General features: G+C 44.2%; 1 protein-coding gene across 1 annotated transcript in view; it reads right to left on the reverse strand.

Annotated features, from left to right (window-relative positions):
• The window catches only part of LOC135396593 (tyrosine-protein kinase transmembrane receptor Ror-like), a 170,957-nt gene extending 156,120 nt beyond the window's left edge, over window positions 1-14,837 (reverse strand). The window contains exon 1 of the mRNA XM_064627641.1: window positions 14,697-14,837. The gene's annotated coding sequence lies outside the window, so the exon portion shown is untranslated. The remainder of the gene's footprint in view (window positions 1-14,696) is intronic.
• Between the last annotated feature and the right edge of the window lie 7,670 nt (window positions 14,838-22,507).

Genomic DNA, 22,507 nt, shown 5'->3' on the forward strand with positions numbered 1-22,507 from the left:
AGTAACGTGTACAACTCTGCTCTCAAACCACTAGTCTCCGTGCGCTCCTTAGCCTGGTTTAGAAGCGACGACACAACAGGGGTAGACTGCCAATACCGCTCTTCCCGTGGGGATAAATGCTTGTGGCCGCCGTCTTAAGTGCGTTTGACAGACGATGACGTAACATTCCATATGACTAGTCATCCAGTAAACATCTGAGTAGCATATCAACGTTCGAAAGATCGAGGAAAAAGAAGATTCCTTGTTTCCGCGCGCATATGCACAGTTGTTCACGTGAGGATTGCTGCCGATGCGATATCTGTTCTACAGCGGTTCCCGAGCGGGAGAAAATGAATTGGCACGAAATGCACACGATCGGACACGAAAATGAACGAAAACACACACGGGAAAATGAAGAAACTCTGCAAACGTCAGTCCGCCCGTGCACAGTCCCTGTGGCTACCACGAGGTGGCTACCACGGCACTGGTCTGGCGCAGTGCCGTGTATGCCAAAGGGAGTCTGGCCATTAGGAGGAGCCTAAAAAAAGAGGCTCGACCTGTCAATCAAGTTGAGCGTTTTTCATTGGCTGCTGTTTATTATGCGGGCCGCCATGACACCAGATTTTTCCCGAAAATGGCGGCGTAGCTTGGAACGGCGAAGCGAGGATTTCACGACAATTTTTTTTCACAAATCACGTCAATTTTATTCCGTAAGTGTACATTGTGTTGCAATTATCTTGCAAATCACCTTTAAGTTCCAATGTCGATGTTTACCTGAAAAAAAAATGTTTCGTCGTCCTTGTTAGGCCTAGTAACGACAGCGATCACGGGCAAATAGTAAGAAAAACGCTACGGATTGCCAAAAATTTGCATTTGATGACATACTTTTATCCATATACACACCTTTGCCCGTTCTTGATTCAATCTTGTTATATTTCATAGTTAAAATACGTATAATACCGGCAGTGTGTTCCAAGTAGCGGTTCTGCCGGCCAATCAGTTCTGCTAGCAAGCACTTCTGCTTCTGCTACTTCTGCCCTTCTGCTATTCTGCGTCTTCCCGACATGCCCCTCTCCATCCAGATGGCGCCGTTAAAAGTGGACGGAAAATCCATTATGTTGCTAGGTCGTCAGGGGATATCCTATTCAATCTAATCCAGTCCAGTTTCCCGAAAATGTCGGCACCCAGTGAATACAGGTAATATACAGCTTGGATAGCCTGAGATTAACAGCGAACTGTATTTTGGCTCGTGATTGGCCAGAGAGCTCAAAAAGTGGGTGGAGCTCCAGGTATATAGGCAGGTCCCATTAATGGCCAGACTCCCTTTGGCATACACGGCACTGGTCTGGCGCGAAGAGCTGCTCCTTGTGTTTCCTTCCTCCATGCTTGAATCGCGTTTTTGTGGAGAAACGCGTGCCCTTCAGGCTCGTGAAGATGGAAGGGCCCGGTAGCCATCTTTAAAACGGGCTGCCGAAAAGATAGGGATACTGATAGAATGAGCTGAACAAGGTCATACAACTAATAATATACAGGGTGTTTCACGAAAATCCCCGGCTGAATAATTCGAAAACCGTGCCACCTGTCGGGAAACTTTCTTTTCCTTTTTTTTTTTTTTTTTCGGATGGCATCCTTGATGCGCCGGCCACGAAGCCGCCACGAACTGGCCGCCGCTCAGTTTCTCATTTGCACGCGGTCGTTAATTAAATAAACATCCTGACTTTTTTGTTTTACTTCGCCGGGCTTTAGTACCTGTGCCGTAGCAATGGTCACTCTGGGACAGTGCCAACCCAGTAAAAAATAGCTTCGACTTTTAGTGATTTTTTCGAGTCATTAACTGGTTTCGGTTGACAAGTTTCTTGCGCGGAGCAGTGCAGGATTGCGCTCTTTTGCTCAACTATCCTGCGCTCAAATTCGTGTTCATCCGCTTGCACTGGTGGCGGGGGAGCTGCAAGATAAGAAACAGTCGCGCGTGTTGTGTCTGTCCCTTCGTGTTCCCTAATCTCGGGGTTTTACATTATGCATGTGCCGAGTATGTTAATTCAAGAGCGACACAGGGTTATTTTCAATGCAACGCACAACTCGAACGTTTCTTGTGATTATTTCTGCCGTTATTAGTGATATGTCTTCTAATGAGATCTGCACATGAATACAAGGATAACAAGGGCCCGATCCCGGAGTCCACGGTCTCGAAAAGAACAAGAAAGGAAATGCCGGATTGCTTCGCAAGATCATATGCGTGAATCTAATTAACCGGTCAGCTTCACAAGTTTCCGATGTCTGTGGTAGTGGTGCTTTTGAAAGAGGTCGCTTTTGTCGGCCTCACAGAGGCGGGCAACGTCACCGTTTTACCGAATGAACTAACCAACGTGCTGTTCCGACGTGTCTGCCCTGCTAAGCCTAACGGCCGCAACGTGACTTATTCATTCGCTAGAACGGCTTTCACAGGCATCGAAGACTCGTGAAGCTGAGCGGTTAATTACTGGTATCGAATTTTTAAACACGGCATATCATCTTGCAAAGCAATCGGGGCGTTTTCTCATCTTCGGGACCCCGAATTTCGCAATCGTGAATATCGAGGCCCTCCCAACGACAGCCGTACTATTTTTCGAGGCGGACGTGGGAAGCTTCGGTCGTCCACCAATCGGAGAGGGTTTATTTTGAGGTATTTATTTGAAGAGTTGACTTTGTGAAGTGTATTTCTACGAGTTGATTTTGTCACCGTGGTCGTTGACAGGGTTTAGACTCGAAAATGTATTCTGAAAAGTGGAGTTTTTCAATGTTTTATTCTTTGATGATTTATTTCGGCGTCATCCCGGTTGCTGTTCACATACAGCCCCGCCTCAGCCAGTTCCTGTTCCTGCTGGACCATATGGAGGCATGATAGGCTATCGTAGGACCGTATATAATACCTTGCCTGTACGATGTCGTCTTTGCGTCTCCGCGGTCGACTACTACTTCAAGTGGCCCGAGGTGAAGGTGACATCGACTGTTATATACCTCAGAGAGAATCAGAGAGTTTCCCAGGCGTGTGTTCGCACGGGAAGGACAACCGGAAGTCATCGTTTCCGATCATGGTCCTCAATTTCAATCACACGTATCCGAGGCTTTATCTTCAAGAGAGAGAAACGCGTCACTCCTCTGCATATCGTCCCCAAAGCCAACGGGCAGTTTTTGTGCCCCGTGGTAACGTGCGGCCACATCCCCTACGGAGGGGGGAATATGTTTAGTGCAAAGTAAGAAAAAAGGGAAGGGAAAGGTTAGCCACGGTGTGGGCTTGCTATTCCCTAATGCTTTCAAGCAAACAAAAGAAAACAGCTGGGATACAGAAAATTATCAAAAAATACAGAAGAAACAGCTCCTTCACTAATCATTGCGCATAGGACGCATCAGAGAACAGCTACAGAGGGTCGGCGCATGAGGACAGGTCTTGACATTTTTTGAATTTCCACGACTATATACCTCCGGGAGCAGTTTGATCAACGGTAGAGGGTTCGAGAGCCACCTTTCCGCCGCAGGAGACTTCATCCGAATGAAACTTCCTAGCAATCCAGCATCCCCACCTTTAGTGCACCGACAGAAACACAACGTCAGGTTGGACCAGCGAGCTACCAGATAAAGGGTGGAAGCGCCTGGAATGCATCACAGCCCTCCAGCAGCTGCGATAGAAACGCCAAGTCGTATCGAACAGGACGCTATCGATGTAATGGGCCACGACGATGCACGGTAATGTTCTCTCTTGATTTCTTTTCTTCTTGTCTTGATTAGAGTCACTAAATAAGCTTCGCTTCAGAGTATCGACACTGAGGTCCAAGGGCGAGCAGGAGCGCCATCTTGTATCCGGACCACATCCCCAGTTGAAGCGTGTAGAATTGTTGCGCGATAATTCATGTATTGTCCACCAGAGCGTACCGAGGATGTCAAGGTGAGCTCAAGGCCGTCAACTGCTACTTGTAAACGAAAGGAACATTCCACCCGCGCAAGATTGATGGCACCGTGCGCTAAAGTGCGCAGTGCGCGTGCGCGTTGGAATCGTGGCGTGGAAACAAGATGGCGCATGCTCGCTCTCGGAACTCAGTGTCGATACTCTGAAGCGAAGCTTATTTAGTGACTCCAGTCTTGATGAGGGGGAGTATGTTGTGTCCGGGTTAGAAAGAGGATACGGAAGTGTGGATTTTTCCAATCACTGCAGAAGAGGTCTGTTCATCGCTCCTTCAATTAAACAACAGTAATGCTTTGTGACTGTGAGGATTTACAAGTCAAACCAATTAAACGTGTTATTGACCTATATTAGCTCCTTTTTTGACACACATTTTCAACTTGTCTTTTACAATCGAGGTTTTCCCGTGTATGATGAAAGTGGCTAAGGTGATACTATTAAGTAAAGGTGGAGATCCCAATGTATTTGGCAATTACGGGTCAATATCTTTATCGCCAGTATTTTCGAAAGGTTTTGAACATATTATTCACGAGAGATTGTCGGCTTTCTTTGTAAAATATGACGTCATTACTGACCGTCAGTTTGGGTTTCGTAAGTCACGTTCAACTGAGACCGCACGTTTATGTCAAAAAGAACAAATCATTCACAACATCGAAAATAGGCAATTCACCTTAGCAGTCTACATTGACCTCACAAAGGCGTTTGACCTTCTTGACCACTCAGTATTACTAAACAAACTAGAAAAGTATGGAATTCGTGGCAATGCACTTTTGCTTCTTTGTTCGTACTTAACTTCACGCGAGCAATATGTCTCAATAGAGCATCCGAGGGTCCTTGTTGTTTAACCTGTACATTAACGCCATTGTTAATGTGGCATCCGATGCTACGTTTTTTTATTTATGCCGATGATACTGCTACATTTTTCGCTGGTGCCACAGCTGAGGCAGTAACTCGTATGGCAAACACCGCCCTTCAGGCAATAAGTCACTGGGCAGAAATTAACCATTTACTAAATACTAACAAAACGGAAGCTGTATTAAGCCAAAAAAACAAAGTAGTAAATAACTCAGTTGATGTAAATCTGGGCCATGATCAGATTGAAATTGTAAAGGTCGTTAAGGTGCTTGATGTATATTTTTCGGATGACCTATCCCGGGAGTGCCACATATCCCATGTAAAGGTCAAAATATCAATATCGATAGGACGTTTGAACCGTCTGCGTCATGTCTTGCCTTTGAGGGTGAAATTACTTGTATACAATTCACTAATTTTATCTGTCTTGCGCTATTGCCTTTTAGTCTGGGGCACTGGAACGCAAGGAGACATAACTATAGTTTACTGACCCTACAGAGACAGGCGGTTCGTATAATAGCCGATGTACCTTACGATGCACACACACACACACACACAGCCTTTGTTTGCCACTTTCAAGATAATGAAGATAACCAGTATGTACATCTATCACATGTTCAAGTCTTTTCTAGTTGCTACACGGCAAAATAATAACGTTACGTTATCCTTGTTTGCGTTACGACACTTGCCACAACGTACTCGTCACTGTGACAAATGGACAATACCCAGGTTTAGGAGTAACTATCACTCTAAATCTTTTCACACCTTTAAAGGTGTAATAGCGTGCATGGCGCACGCCTATTTAGGTGTAATTTTGGTAACATCATAATGGAGCACGATTTTGCACCAATTTTTCTTTACTCGAGTGTTGTCTGTCCTCCAAAAATTTAGTCTTGCAACATCTCAACATTGTTCAACAGTATTGTAGACACTTGCGCGTGCTCAATTATCGATAGTGATGCATATATGCATTAGCTCGTACCGACGATATCCAAGACATAATGAAAGCAAAATTTGCACTGACACTCGATCTTTAGTAATGCTTTCCGAATTTTGTAAAATATCATACTGGAGATGCAATGTTACGCAACCAGATTGAATGTGCATAGCGCACACCTTTAAAGGTGTGAAAAAGTTTACAGTGACGGCCATGAGTCCCTGTCTTACGCCCTTACGTACGGTTTGAACAGTTCTCATACCCAGAAGGTGTATGTCAATTTGACCTCTCCTTTTCTTCCTTAAGATCGTTGTTTATTTAATTTGATATTCGGGATAGCAGCTCAATTTTTTATTTTGTACACAATGCCACTGTAGTATCCTGTCATGGTTGTGTTATAGTTTTAAAGGTGTATTCTTATGTCAAATTGCGTTCCATATTTCGCACTAAATAGTCTATAGGGAGTGACGTTTTCGGGTTAAATGCCTTTCTCAGATTCGGGGGATAAAAATCGGGCGCTATTCTTAATATCTGTAATTCGGGGAGAAATCGGGCGATAATTGTGTCTTCGGGTGTTATCGGGTGTTTTTGTTTCTCCTCTTGTCTATTAAGTCCTTTCCTATTCTTTTTCTTTTTTTTTTTTTTTGCGGGATCGTGATCTTCGGGCGGTAATTCCCGAAGGCATAGACAGTGTTGACACAGATAGGTGTATTGCTGGGAACGTAAGTGACCCATTCTTACATGCGTTACACGTGGCGACCTTTGTTCGTCTTCGGTGGAAACGTCACTTGAGGATTTCACAGTGACTGGAATTCGGGGAGAAATCGGGTTTAACCCGAATTGGTCGGAGATCAGTTCGGGGGGAATAACCGGGCGGAATCGGGTTTAACCCGAAAAAGTCACTCCCTATAAAATAGATGATCTTGTTCATTTGCTGCGCATGCCGTCGCGACGATCATGTTAAAGGAGTATAACGCCCTCGTCAAGCAGCCTCGTGCTGCTTTTTGACTTCCCCCTGATTGTGTTTTTTATTTATTATTTTTTTTTCTGTGGAAGTTGCAATAAAGCATCGTTTACCGTTATCGTTAAGACGTAGATGTTTCTGCACGCGGTTTTCTAGAAGAAAGGAAGCGCGACATCTTGGACGCGGATCGGCTGTTTCATGAGGACATAACAGAAGACACCCGTTCTTTTCATTTCTGGTGCAGATTCCAGGAAAAGTCGGCCCCGGAGAACTTCCGGCCTCTCATTCATCAATCCCCGCCAACTTTTATCGGCAGTAATGTCCGCGAACGTCTTGGGTGGATCTATCTTAGTCTCGACAAATGAAGCGGGATCGAGTGTCGACCGAGCATGTTAATAAAAGCGGGGAAGAAAAAACACCAGGCGGTGTAGGTAAATGGACGTTCCATTTCTGGATGGCATGAACCATGTAGGCATTGACTGTGTAGTCAGCGAAAATTCGATATCAGGCTATATGAAGGAGCTCTGAAAGGAAATCTTTCCAACCTTGTCCGGCACATCTATCCAGAAATACCGCGATGTTTATGGCAGCTCCAAGATCGTATTCATATACCAAAGCTATATACATCACACGCTCCCTTATTATGCTCAGAGTGATTGTGGAAAATATTTTCATTACATTAGCCCTTCTAATTGAACCACTTTACATTACCCACTTTACCACTTTACCTATTTTTTTTTTTCAATCATCATCATCATCATCATCAACATTCAGCGCGTTCACCGCCGTGACACGAAAACCGCGGCGCCCTCTTTAGTGAACTTTAGCATCTACACGAACCTTACGGTCGTATCTCAAAATTCATCAAGCATGAGTCAAAACACACAATAATTTCTACCTGTGATATAATAGCGAGTCGACCGTGACTTTACAAAAACGCGCTGGAAAAGCAGCAATGAAAATGAAGGGGCCGACCTGCCGGGGATGTCACATTGTCCCAGGGTTCCAAATCCCAGGTCACAAAATCCGCAATACCAAAATCCCAAATCAGCAGTATCAAGACTTATTATCTGCGAGGGCCGTGTTTCGAAATGGAATATTGGGCAACGTGTCAGCTTCGCATGTTGTCGATGTCCGTCCAATTCGTTTTAGCTTAGCAGGGTGGACGCGCTGGAGCAACACAGAAAGAAAACCACGTTGGTTATAGTTTATGATTCAGTGAGGCCTATTGTGATTGTATAGTGATCGAGACCAAAGCTAGTCCAAGTTTATTGACTACGGGTCCTCGCGCGTGTTCTAGGCGGTGCTATTGGGGGTTTCGAACGTCTGGGGCTTTGTACCTGTGGATTCTTAACTATAGGATTTCGTAATACCCCCGACATGCCTGCGTGACATAATCGGATCCCGCGTGTCGTAGCACAAGTCCGCTACAGACATAGCGTACGGACCAGGGCTTTAGGGTGTGCACATCAAAGACCTCGCTTCCGGTCAGCTATAGGAACGTCCTTCTTGAATCTGGTATTTGTTGCGCCTCAGTCATTTATGAAGGAAGCCATTCACTGTTGGCGGTGTAGTTTGTTGCTTGTTAATCCAGCACGGGTTATGCATCTGACAGGGAACGCTAAGTACTTTGAATCTGCCACTAACTTTTGCGGTAAAACCACTCGGGGCGACGTCTGGTTGGAAATATAACTCGCAATTTGTCAAGCAACAGTGGTCTATGTTCCCGACTGTGGCTTGCTGCTCATGATGGCTACGTAGCCGACTTCTTTCGTCTTAGACACAGTCAGGCAGAGGCGTCTACTTTTCGGGGGAGACAAGTGGGAAATGTGTGTGTTCTTGCTTCCCGAAAGGTGTCGTTTTGGCGCCCTTTTAGGCAAGCTCAGGGGTGCCCCCCCCCCCCTCCTGCTCTATAGACGCCGGCCCTGGCAAATGTAATGTAGTTTTGGCGCCGTACTTGACAAGCAATGCGCAGTTTGTGGCGACTTGAACGCAATGTTGCGCGTAATTTTCAATTTTAATTTTCTAAAAAAAAACGATGAGCGCAATTGGGACGTAAGAGTCAGTGATGGCCAGTAGTTAACTACATGTAGTTAAACTACTAGTTAAACTACCTGATTGTAGTTAAAAAGTAGTTATCAACTACCTGCAGAAATATAGTGGCAACTACTAGTTAAACTACTATTTCGAGTAGTTAACTACAGTAGTTAGGTTACTGAATGCGCCAACTACTTCAGATTTTGCCACAAGCTTTACGGCACGATTGTGCTTCCGATTTTTACCTTGAGCTACTTGTTTGATGAGAACGGAGGTGCAGAGCAATTGTGCCGTACATGTGTACTAAATCTTCACTTTTATCACTGCTTGTGATTCATATTTAGGTGTCCAAGAACACTATAGAATGGGATTGGTGTTGATGGACAACGTTAAGTAGTTAGAGATGTAGTTAAAATACATTGCAGTAGTTAAAGAAGTAGTTTTAACTACCTCCCCTGAAAAGTAGTTGAACTACTAGTTAAACTACTCTCATCACAAAGTAGTTAGTAGTTATAGTTAAACTACTGTAGAAGTAGTTAGTGGCCATCACTGGTAAGAGTACTGAAGGTTATCCAATGGATAGATTTTCTGTGATTGCAACTCTACTAATGCTTTACATTACCTTACAGGCAAAGAGGCGGTGGGATCAAATCCTGCCTGTGGTTTTCTGACCGGCTTTTCAGGAGCAGTTCCCCATGAAGTCGGCCTAAGACGCATATCTTCATTCCTTCCTGCTTTCCTCGTGTCCACGTCTCTATACTCTGCTTATAGCACTTGGCGGTGGTAACGCGACAAACACAAAAAATCCCCAAGTAACCCGGGTTACTATCGGACAACTGGTAAACGGAAACCGAAACACGACGTCACTTTTGAGCGTCACGCGAGACAGATAAGGAAATACTTTCTGGGCCCGTTTGGTACAATAGACTTGGAACGGAAGGATTTTCTGAACGGGACGATGCCGGCAAAATGCCGAGAGAACACATGACGGGGCAAACTGTGCGGGACAAAATAAGGCAGGTTGGTTTCCACTATTCGTGTATACCATACCTGCACTCTTAAAAATGAACTTCACCGCATAGCACGCTGCTAGCCAACCATCATCTCGAATGATATCGTTATCTGCCCTGATTTGTTGAAAACGGGAGGCGTACGCCTTTTCTGTGACGCTTATGCTGTTCATAATTGTCACAAAAAAGGCGTACGCCCCCCGTTTTCAACAAATCAGGGCAGATAACGACATCATTCGAGATGATGGTTGGCTAGGAGCGTGCTATGTGGTGAAGTTCATTTCTAAGAGTGTGGGTAAATTACTTCTAAAATGTAATTAAATTACATGACTCATTACTGCAATTGAAATGTAATGAAATTACATTACAATTACTACGAAAAAATAATGACATTACTAAGTCATTACAGCGAGCTAAATCACACCCTTCTATTTGTCTCTTCTATACCCTTAAAAAATGAACTTCACCGCAATGCGGTGAAGTTCATTTTTAAGAGCGTACGTGTCAGCGTGCCACGTATGACGTATCGTTCCACAATGTAGAGACGAAGATGACACAATGTACAGGAAGGTTGTCCGGAGCGTGGGGCCCGCAAACAATGATTCTCGCAAGCTACAAACCGTTAACCTGAACACTCGATTCTTATGTAAAAAGCAATAAGTAATGTCACTAAAATTACTGCCCAAATGTAATTTAAATTACATATTAGAAATTACGTAATGTCAAAAGTAATGCATTACATTACAAATTTCAAGAAAAAGTAATTCATTACTGTAATGACATTACTACCCAGGTATGGCGTATATACAGTTGCCGAATAACTACGAAACGAAAAGTAGCAGCACCAGTAATGCGGGGTAAATAAATTAAAAGTTATAATAATTGGTGGCTTTACGTCGCGAGGCAATTATGATCACCAGCGATGGCAGAGTGGTCGGTCTGCATGCGAATTAATTCTGTCCACATGAGAGTTCTCTAGCGTCCGCCCAATGCTCTGCACACGGTACACAGTATAAAATAACGTCCCTCGCGCCAAGACGGCGTGTCTAAGCAGCTTGTATACCCTGCCACCAAAAAGTTGCTGGCGGCAGGGTTCGAACCCGCAACCAACTGATCCGCGGAGGCCGATAAATGGTTGTGGCACGTTAGAGTATTTGAGGAAAAAAATATTATTTATAATAAATATAAATATATAATAATTAATATATATATATACAAAATGAAAAAAAATAGCCGGAGCTGTCCAGTACTGGCATGGCGACGTTTGAGTTACAAACATATATATATATATATATATATATATATATGTTTGTAACTCAAACGTCGCCATGTCGCCATATATATATATATATATATATTATATGTGCAACTGCTGAATATGTATATATTCTTGGAGACTCTCAGACTAAATAATAAACATAATCAATAAATACATAAATCATCATTTTAATCCCAGGTCTCGACTGATGCCAACGACGTTTGTATCCCGCAGTTGAGGAAAGATCATGGATTTCCTGGAGGAAGTAGACTCGCTGCCACCAAGTGTGCGTGTCATGGTTCTACACTGTGGAACCAACGCTGTGCCACTTTTGGACCCCCAGGAGGCATTCTCCCACTACCAAACCTATTTAAGTAATGTGTAACCAGCTACGCATCTTTTGTCCTGACGAAGACAGTGCCACTGTCGAAACGTCGACACCTTGCCCATTTTACTTTTTAACGTCTCCCTATCTAATAAACTAGTGTTTGTAACTTCCCTAAAATCTGTTTCCGCGTCTTTTTTTGAACTACTATATATAAATAATATATAATAATATAATAATTATAAATATAAATATTATTATAAAGTATTTAAAAAATATATTAAGTAAGTGTCGAGATAGATACTGTCCAGCTGTAATGTCAGATGATTCAGAAAGCACATGTCAGAGACGATTGAGTTTGAGTTTAAAAATATATATACTGTATATAAAAAGAGCCGATTGAGTTTTGTACGCGTTCATTGCCTTTTGCCGTAGAACACAGCGAGAAAGATGGTCACCGGTGCGGCCGTTTTTCAAACGGAATTGAACCGTTTCAAAGAACAATTCCCAATTGCAAGTTAGTGTGATCTCTCAGAGATTATCGTGTGTATAAGTGTAATTACTAGTTGAATTACGACATATTGCTTCTGCGCTATATTGAGCTATAGGACATGCAAAGCCGTCTGTCAGCCGTCTGGTGCCTGTCACAGCCCCTGCGAGTCAGTGGCGTTTGCAACGATCCCAAGAACGTAATCCAAGTTGCACTATAAGCAAAGCCCTTGGCGGTCATGGGGGCCGGTCAACGCGGTTCTTCTCGGTTTAATTCAGTCCAGTCGAACAGGGACAAATCATTGGCGTCAAACTGTTAAATTTGGCGATACCGCGCAAGTTTACGGGCCGCACGCAGGTATTATTCACAAATGTCACAACTTTTAGTCGTCACAAATGATATTTCACTCTCACAACTATTGATCCGTTACAACAACAACAACGCCAACAATAGATGATGACGATGAGATGGGGTGTTTCACCGCGGCGGTGCGGTATCCTACCCCATTGCACGTGGAACATTATACAGGGTGTTTCAAAAAACGTGTCATGCGGAATTTCTAAAAAAACGGAGCGACGGAAAAATACGGGGTAAACGGCATTTGTGTGGCAACTGAATTTGCCATCTTGCAAAAATATTTTCATTTGATTTTAATTAAAATAAATTGAATTTCTTTAATTGAACTTCAAAATTTCCCAAGTCAACCTCACGTTTTTTTTACAGAATCAGAGAACCCGTAGCGAACTTAGTCAGACCCATCAGGAAATCCGCTCGATATTGCAAATGGTACTGCCCAAAAAAAGTCCCGAAATTGAGGCTTCAAAGTTTCGGGTATTCAACGGCGCACGAAATCAGAGGCAAGATTCGTGGAAAGGAGGACTTGCTCCTGCCCCCATGAAAGACAGAAGGTCGAAAAAAAAAACAGGGCGGGAAAAAAGAGGCGGAATCATTTTTGTTTGCCGCTTATCAACGTATGGTGGAATGCCACCCGCCTTGTTATCGGCGCGTCTTGTGGTGCACGCGGGTCCGGCGATAAACTGTTCTAGCTTCATTGGGGCAGGAACATGTCCTGCCCAACGCGCATCTTTGCGACTAATTTGGTACGCTGTTGAATACCCGAAACTCTGAAGCCTCAACTTCGGGACTTTTTTTGGGCAATTCCCTTTGCAATATCGAGCGGATTTCTTGGTGGTTCTGACTAAGTTCGCTACGGGTTCTCTGATTCTGTAAAAAAAACGTTAGGTTGACTTGGGAAATTTTGAAGTTCAACTAAAGAAATTCAATTTATTTTAATTAAAATCAAATGAAAATATTTTTGCAAGATGGCAAATTCAGTTGTCAAACAAATGCCGTTTACCCCGTATTTTTCCGTCGCCCCGTTTTTTTATAAAGTCCGAATGACACGTTTTTTGAAACACCCTGTATGAAGATGATGAAGGAAGGATGAAAATACGGGGAGGAATTTTAAGCGTCTGGAGCAATCCAGTGGACGACGGGAAGTCCATGAACAGGTGAAGAACCCGATGATGGAGCACAAGATCTTCATAGGGGGCCAATGAGTGCAGCTAAATTGATCGGCCTCTTGCTGATACGGGCAATCTCATCACACAGTATCCGCCTTTGCGGGCGGCAGATTGCACATTCCATCTTTACAAGTTGTATGGGAAGAAAACGGAAAACGCTATACTTGGAAAATATCCGACAACAACTATGCTTTGGCGCTGATACATGCAACTCCGTTATCTGTATTATTGGTACTCGGTATATACGTCTATGTTACGATAATCTGTTCATAACTCTTGCATCGTATCTTCGAAACCCAAGGCGAAACAAAGAAAACCGATCAAGGGTGCTCGCGGCAGTTTCATCCCGCCACAGGCTCTGCGACCTATGAAACAAATTATAATTGATCCGATGAACTCATATTCCTTCTGATTACCAACTATATGATGTTCATACAGTCTCCACAGAAGCAAGGATGGGTGAGATATTTCAAAAAAAGTAAAGTTACTTTGTACAGTTACATCTAGCTTGTGAGAACAACACTACACAACAACAACTACAGAGAACAACGGTTTACCTACGTTTTCAAGTATAAATAGTTACAGCTATACAGTTAGCATGTTAAAGTAACGTAGCCGTCATACAGTTACTGTTTAAGAAACGAAATTCGAGTATGTGCAACTCTCGAAATCTTCATTTCGGCACTTGTGCTATAGAACCGCAATTGCGGTTCATGCTCGTTCACTTCAGTTCTTTTTTTTTTTTTTTTTTCGGGCATCGGAATTAGGGTTGAACCCGAAACAAAAAACCGCTGTAAACTGTTATTTTGTGCTGAGCAGCAGCTGAACGAGATGCGCGTATTTGCTGCCAGTAAGCTTCCATCGCTTCACCAGGTGGAGAATCTCCATACTAAAAAAAAAGAAAAGGAAAGAAAAGGAAAACGGACACGACACGGCGCAAGGAAGTGTAGTTTGGAATTAGTTCAAACCACGATTTTCGGTTCGTGTTGGTAGTTTCACACAGTCAATAACCAGCACTGCCCCAAAAAAGTACGCTCTTTATAGCTATCCTAAAACCTTTTTCTGCGTTAGAAAACAAATTATTTAGTATCAAAATGCAACCGTTGCAGATAAGCAGTGAGTATAAGTGTAAAGATTCAATATAAGTATCTAGTATTTGTTTCTTTATTTTAACTCCTAAGTGAGCACTGTTTGTGATAAAATAAAACACAGCGGTAAATAAGAATACAGAGAAAAGTTACAAGCCGATTCATTCTAGCACTGAACAGAGTGTACACGGGTGGTGACAATCGAAGTCATCGCCCTATTACGAGCAAGGACGACGAAAGCCAGCATCCGTCCAGCATCAACTCGTTCCCGCTAATAAACTGAAACAAAAACTTACCGTGCTCGTCGACGGTAGTTCCAGTAGTCCGTGTCGCGATGGTCGGCGACCAAAAATTCCGTGATGCGATCGTCAGGTTTCCCGGTATCTTGAAGGACAGGGCCCTCGTTCGAGGCCTGTGCACGCCGCCACGCCGACTACGTCGAGCGCCCATGACTCGGGCTCAAACACAACGGCCGTCAGACACCGCGTCAATGTGGAAGGCACGCTTTTGGAGCGGGGGCCAGGGGGCGCTGGGCAGCAGGAAAGAAGAAGGTCTTCGCACGAGGGAGCATTTTCGGAACTCAAAGAGGTATAGTTGGGCAACGAAAGGTTGTGTATACGAGGGGGAGGGGGAGGGAGAGGGGGGAAAGGGGGAAAGCGGGAGGGGGAGTGACTTGAGGTTGCGAAGAAATTCAGAAGCGTCACGAGTGGAGCAGTTATACGTACACCTTTCAGGAGGTATAATAGTTGTCGCATATGTTGTGCCTAGAAGGTTGCATAGTTCGATCGAACTATGCAACTATGAACTATGAACTATGCAGAGAGTGTGGTATACCACACTCTCTGCCACGAATGATAGGGTTACCGCTTCTGATTCGGCAAGCGAGGGGGGCGTACGCCTTTTTGTAGCAATTTGGGTATATGATAATTGCTTTTGCCACGCTGTTACACACTTTATCAGACGCTATGTTGACCTACACTCTTAAAAATGAGGTGGTGGTGGTGGGGTTCTCTTAAAAATGAACTTCACCACATAGCACGGTCCAAGCCAGCCATCATCCCGAATGACAACGTTCTCGCCCTAGATTTGTTGAAAACGGGAGGCGGAGCCTATTTTGTGCTCATTATGCACGGCACAGAATAGGCTCCGCCTCCCGTTTTCAACAAACCACACTCTTAGAAATGAACTTCACCGCATAGCTCGCTCCTAACCAACTATAATCTCGAATGATATCGTTATCTGCCCTGATTTGTGGAAAACCGGAGGCGTGAGCCTTTTTTTTGTGACACTTATATGCTGTTTATAATTGTCACAAAAAAAAGGCGTACGCCTCCCGTTTTCAACAAATCAGGGCAGATAACGATATCCTTCGAGATGGTGGTTGACTAGGAGTTTTGCTATGGCGGTGAAGTTCATTTTTAAGAGTGTACCTGCTACCTTTATACTCTCTGCCGCACGAATGATAGGGTTACCGCCTCTGATTCGGTGAGCGAGGGGGGCGTACGCCTTTTTGTAGCAATTTGGGTATATTATAATTGCTTTTGCCACCCTGGTACACCATTTATCAGACGCTATGTTGTATAGTTACCCTCTTTTCACACCCTTTTCTCTTAGAGTGTACTCTGATGCCAAGTGTCAGCATAGTGATTCTTCAAAGACACCACGTGATGGCGGATAATTGTTCAAGAGGGAAAAGCGAATATCGAAAGTGATATTCCGTCGCGTGCTTACGAGAACAAATCGAAATTCCTTCTCTGACGTCAGAGCCCAACGCTAACGCGGGGAAAAAAAGAGGACCGAAGAAGACGCAACACATGGATACAGAAGCGCGGCGCTACAACTGGTTAATGCAATGTGGGCGAAGAAGTTATTTATAATACTGGATTAGAGGGAAAGAGTGGTTCTCAGACGAGTGTGCGCCCTTGTGCTGCCTGCATACCTGGGTAAATTACTTCTAAAATGTAATTAAATTACATTACTCATTACTCGAGTTACACTCTTAAAAATGAACTTCACCACATAGCACGCCCCAAGCCAACCATCATCCCGAGTGACATCGTTCTCTCACATGATTTGTGGAAAACGGGAGGCGTACGCCTTTTTGTGACAATTAACATTTCTGCATAAGTGTCACAAAAAGGCGTACTCCTCCCGTTTTCAACAAATCAAGGAAGGGAACGATATAACCCGGGATGATGGTTGGCTAGGAGCGTGCTATGTGGTGAAGTTCATTTTTAAGAGTGTAGAATGTAATTAAATTAAATTACTCATTATTGCAATTGAAATGTAATGCAATTACATTTCAATTACTACGAAAACGTAATGACCTTACACAGTGATTACTGCGAGTTTAATCCTAACGAAATTGAGAAATGTGAAAATTCATTGTCAGACAACATTACGTCGTAAAAATAAAACATATCTTATTCTGTGCCGATTGCGTGTGTCACCGTGAAAGTAATGAGTAATGTCGTTAAAATTTCTGCCCAAATGCAATTAAATTACATTACAAATTACATAATGTCAAAAGTAATGCATTACATCACAAATTACCAGAAAAAGTAAGTAAGTAAGTAAGTCATTACTGTAATGAAATTACAGTAATGGCATTACTACCCAGGTATGGCTGCCTGCCCCAAGAACTGTGCTTCTTTCTTTGTGAGGGTTGTGAGGGTTCACAAAATCAGAATCTTTGAGCATGCCATTGTGTGTGTCTCGATCATCTCTCTCTCATTCTTTCCTTTTGATTTGATTACCACTTGAGCTGCCTCGAATCGAGGGGGGTCTATTTATTAGAAGAGAGAGAGAAAAAAAAGGAGGAATGGTCAGCGAATCGGAGACTGCAAGTACACCTCTTACAATAGGACGCTAAATTCCCAGACCCTGTTAACCGGTTGCAAATATATTTGTGTTCCCGCAGGCGGTTGTTCAGGCACCTTCCTGTCCTATGTACACCGTCTTACAGGACAAGGCGATTTTATGGTTACATCTCATTTCGCCTATTCCCATTTCGCCTAATCCTGATTATCGGATTAAAGATGCGGGACGGGTGACAGCCTGACAGGCGTTAGGCGAAACGGAACTACCGTGCAATCTCATTAGGCGAAATGGGACTGCCGGCAAGTGGGCGTTACTTACACGCCCCGCCCCGATGGTGACGTCTGCAAGAAATGAATGCGCTCGTCCGACAACAAACTTACGCTGTCCTAAACAAGGACCCTTCACAGTTGCAAATGAAGGTGTGTGCGATACCACTAATAATAAAATGAATAGATCCCGTTCGCGAATTATTTAGCCCGGGGATTTAACTGAAACACCCGGTATAATCATCGGTGATTATAAACTGTGCACAAACATCTTTCTTTTTCTTTTCTATACTGTGTTCTAGCATATATCTACCTCAAGACAGATTTTCACGAGTTTCCTGGATTTCTCCCTGGCTTAGTGCGTGATTGTAAGCGGAAGCAATAAATAGCGCACGTTATTGATTTGTGCTCTCGAACCCATTAAACTGATCCGCTGCATTTCTGTCACGCACACAAGGACAGAATTTTCCGACTGGGCAGCCGTCAAATTTGTTCCAGATAGCGGCTCCATTCACGTTGCCGACAGGGCACTTCTCCCATCAAAAACCCTTCGTTGGAAGAGGAAAACGGAGAAGACCGGTGCACCGCAAGTCGGGAGGAAAAGAGTTGAAAGGACTCCGCATCTATTACTCCACCACTGCCTTACCTCTTGAATTCTCCCTACCATAGAATCAACGTACAGTAGACGCTAACCAGCGAGTGAAGCACCAAAGCTAGTCACGAGTCTGAGTGAAGATATCACAGCAGTTGCTACTACTTGACAACCCTGTGTCATTGCGCAATAATGTAAAACTGCGAGTCTGTAAGACAGGCGTTTGCGGGTGACCTTGGACAGGAAACGGGGGAGGGGGGAGGATATGTTTATTAAGCAAAAGAAAGGAAAGGTCAGCCAGACGGAGGTCGGCTTACTACTCCAAAAAAATGGAAAATGGGGAAGAAAAGAAAAGAAAAAGAAGAGAAGAAAAGGAGAACCGGGGAAAGAAAAGAAAAGGAAAAGAAGAAAATAAAAACGGGAAGAAAAACAGGAAACTATGTGCGCACACTCTTAAAAATGAACTTCACCGCATAGCACGCTCCTAGCCAACCATCATCTCGAATGATATCGTTATCTGCCCTGATTTGTTGAAAACGGGAGGCGCACGCCGTTTTTTGTGACAATTATGAACAGCATAAGTGTCACAGAAAAGGCGTACGCCTCCCGTTTTCAACAAATCAGGGCAGATAACGATATCATTCGAGATGATGGTTGGCTAGGAGCGTGCTATGCGGTGAAGTTCATTTTTAAGAGTGCACTATGACTTATGAGATTGCAGAACATTCGGGCCTGTGTCCTGCACAAATCCTGCACAATGTACAGTGAAAATCAGTGATATATATGCGCGCCATTGAGCGAATTTTTACGTCGAAGCTTCGCCCGATAGCTAAGTGACACCTGGGCACTTTCCCCCGAAGGGTCGGGGCAAAGGGGCAAATTTGAAAGGGTTGATTTTCTCTATTCTTGCTAACAAAGTATGACGATTGCATTCTCCAAATAATTTGGAGGGCTACCATGAGGTGTAAAGACATTAACCTGCGAATTGTATCTCCGTACGTCTCCGTCCTGCTCTTATATATAAATATCGGCCTTCGAAAATGTGGGCGCAATCCCCGATTTACCCTATGATATTTTAGAACTGTCGCGTTTTTCGTCGTTTATTTTTTGCGTGTCTTCTTTTTTTTTGGGGGGGGGGGGAAGCGACGGCTGTTGAACAGCATACTCGTTTGATAAGAATGAGAAAATGGTTCGCGAAAACGTAACTGGGAAAAGAGCAGAAATGCATGTGAGCTGGTGAAAGAAGTCCATTTTAAAAGAGCTGTAGTTGGGGCAAAGAATAACGCAGGGACTCCAAACACAACAGAGCTCTCAGTTGCGCCATATTTTGACCAATCATGCGAATGGACAAGGTCTACTGCTATTGGCCAACCTCTTCTCAATCCCCTAAACAAAAAAACAAACAAACATACATACAAACAACAGGACATGAAGTCTTGGAATAAGGAACAAAGCCTGCTTGAGGAACGCTCTGTGTCGTCTGCTCCGTTCCCTATTCTTCGATTTCATGCCCTTTGTTTGTATGTATGTTTGTTTAGGGGATTGAGGAGACGTTGGCCAATAGCAGTAGACCTTGTCCATCGGCATGATGGGTCAAGATATGGCGCCACTGGGATCTCAGTTGTGTTTTGAATCCCTCCGTTCTTCTTTGTCCAAGCTCAGTCTTTTTTGGAGTGGAGTCGCAAAAACGTTTACCGTTATGAACTTGTAGACAACGGCATCTGTATCACGATCACCTATAGCGTCGTGCTCCAGGTCCGGATATTCCTTGACGTAGTCGCAAGACAGCTTTCGCTTGCGTCCCACATTCATAAAACAGAACGTGACCACATAGCACGGTGAAGCGCGTCGTTTTCAACAAACCCAGGGGAGAGAACATTCTCATACGGGATGACGGTTGGCTATTACACTCTTAAAAATGAACTTCACCGCATAGCACGCGCTTAGCCAACCATAATCTCGAATGATATCGTTGTCTGCCCTGATTTGTTGAAAACAGGGGGTGTACGCCTTTTCTGTGACACTTATGCTGTTCATAATTGTCACAAAAAAGGCGTACGCCTCCCGTTTTCAACAAATCCGAGCAGATAACGATACCAGTCGAGATGATGGTTGGCTAGGACCGTGATATGCGGTGAAGTTCACTTCTAAGAGTGTAGAGCACGACCTACTAGATTATAACGACCATGTCACAATCAGCAAACCCTATGAGGTGCCTGTCCGCACGATCCGCCAGGGGCGCTACTGACGCACCCTGGCAGACTGGCGCACGATTGGACGATGGAAATTTGAATTTTGAACTCGCAGAAGCGTATGTACGACCAGCGTAGCAGACGACAGCGATAGCTCCTATGAAAACGCGTAGAATGATGATAATAATCAACCTCAGAATTAAACATCTGTGGAAGTCCACAGCTTGTACAGATATACTAAGGTAAGCTGAAGTACAAAGTATTGTAGAAGTTGAGGAAGCAATAACAAGGACGATCAGAAGCGCCACCGCTACCTTCCAAAAATGCGGCGCATGGGAGGGGTGCGCCTGACGTGGTCGTTATAATCTAGTAGGTCGTGGTGTAGAGTGCTATATGCGGTCAAGTTCGGTTTTAAGAGTGAATGTTAAATGAGCTATGAACTCTACCAGCCCGCCGACTGTGTCGGCTCCAAACGGCGATTTTAACTTGTTGGCTGTGACACCGTTTGTACAGATGAATCTGATAGGTCCGTATCTTCACCACCACATATAGCACGCTGCTAGCCAACCATCATCCCCAATGACAACGTTCTCGCCCATGATTTGTTGATAACGAGAGGCGGAGCCTATTGTGTAGCCATTATGTACGGCTACAAAATGGGCTCCGCCTCCCGTTTTCAACAAATCAGGGGCGAGAGCGTTGTCATTCGGGATGATGGTTGGCTAGGAGCGTGCTATGTGGCCAAGTTCATTTTTAAGAGCAAGCCCTATCACCACCACCACCATCTTTTTTAAGAGTGTACAGCAGAACGTTATGTGTACCTCCGCGTTGGCGTCTCATTGGGTGCTACAATTCTACAAATGACGTAACAATGGATAGAGGTATCTGGATGACGGTATACGTCTACTCGCCCGCATCCGAAAAAAAGTGCGTTTTTGTATTAACGCTGCACACGTTATGAAGGAGAAGTATTGTACAATAAAATGTAAATAGAAGTACGAAGCGTCGAAGAACAATATTACACCTATAACACCCGTGACTACATCCCTGCAGATAGGAGTTCTTATATACCTCCTTTAAACTCTGCGTTGCAGCAATTAACTGCACCTTTCAAGAAGACAAGTTGTGTGCTGCCGTTCTGAGGAGGAGGATTCACAGAAAATTGGAAAGGAAGGTCCTGAACGTTTTCCCGAGTACACAGTTTGCGCATGCCATTGCCAGCTGGAGCAAGGAGCCTTAATTACTAGCCTAACCTGCGCGTGATTTACTGTGGCAATTCATTGAATTTAAGTGCACGGGATTGGCGAGAATGCAGCAACTGTGGGAGTCGGACTCGCTCAAAAAAGTGTGACCACAAGGGAGCTGCCCATGGAGCTGCCATATACGTTGGTCATGGAAGGCGTTGCCTTCCGTTGGCTGCTTCATTCCGCTAAACTTGACGTGCTCGTTTTCCTAACAACAACAACAACAGATATATTCTGATGGTGAAGTGGGGAGGTTTTTCACTCTAGGAGTGGATAGCTAGCTGGTCAAATAGGAGTGGTGACAATGATGAGTGATGACGATGAGAGATGACGGGACAACATAATGTGTCCCAGATGGGCGCCTCCCCCCTGTTTTGAACAAATCGGGACACAGAATGATATCATTCGGTATGATGGTTGGCTATGAGAGTGCTATGTGGTGAAGTTCTGTCTTAACAGTGTGGCAATGCACTCTTAAAAATGAACTTCACCGCATAGCACGCTCTATGTCAACCATCATCTCGAATGATATCGTTATCTGCCCTGAAAACGGAAGGCGTACGCCTTTTTTGTGACACTTATGCTGTTCATAATTGTTACAAAAAAGGCGTACACCTCCCGTTTTCAACAAATCAGGGCAGATAACTATATCATTCGAGATGATGGTTGGCTAGGAGCGTGCTATGCAGTGAAGTTCATTTTTAAGAGTGTGGTTGACATAGAGCGTGCTATGCGGTGAAGTTCAGTTTTTAGAGTGTGTGTGTACGTGGGGGGGGGGGGGGGGGGTCGCGAAGTGGCTTGGGAACTTGTCGGGCAGGGTTGTTAGGAAAGTACGCGCTCTGGAGTACTAAAGCCATAAGGATCCCTCTCCTTTTTGCCACGTCATGTTTATGCGAACGTGGTTTAGTGCGGTGGCGTCGCGATGAAAACAAAAGCCAAGTTGCAGCTCAACACTGAGAGTTGCTGTGTCCAATCTCCGCCCTCGTTATAACT

This window comes from Ornithodoros turicata, chromosome 1, assembly GCF_037126465.1.
Source record: "Ornithodoros turicata isolate Travis chromosome 1, ASM3712646v1, whole genome shotgun sequence".
Taxonomy (NCBI): Eukaryota; Metazoa; Arthropoda; class Arachnida; order Ixodida; family Argasidae; genus Ornithodoros; species Ornithodoros turicata.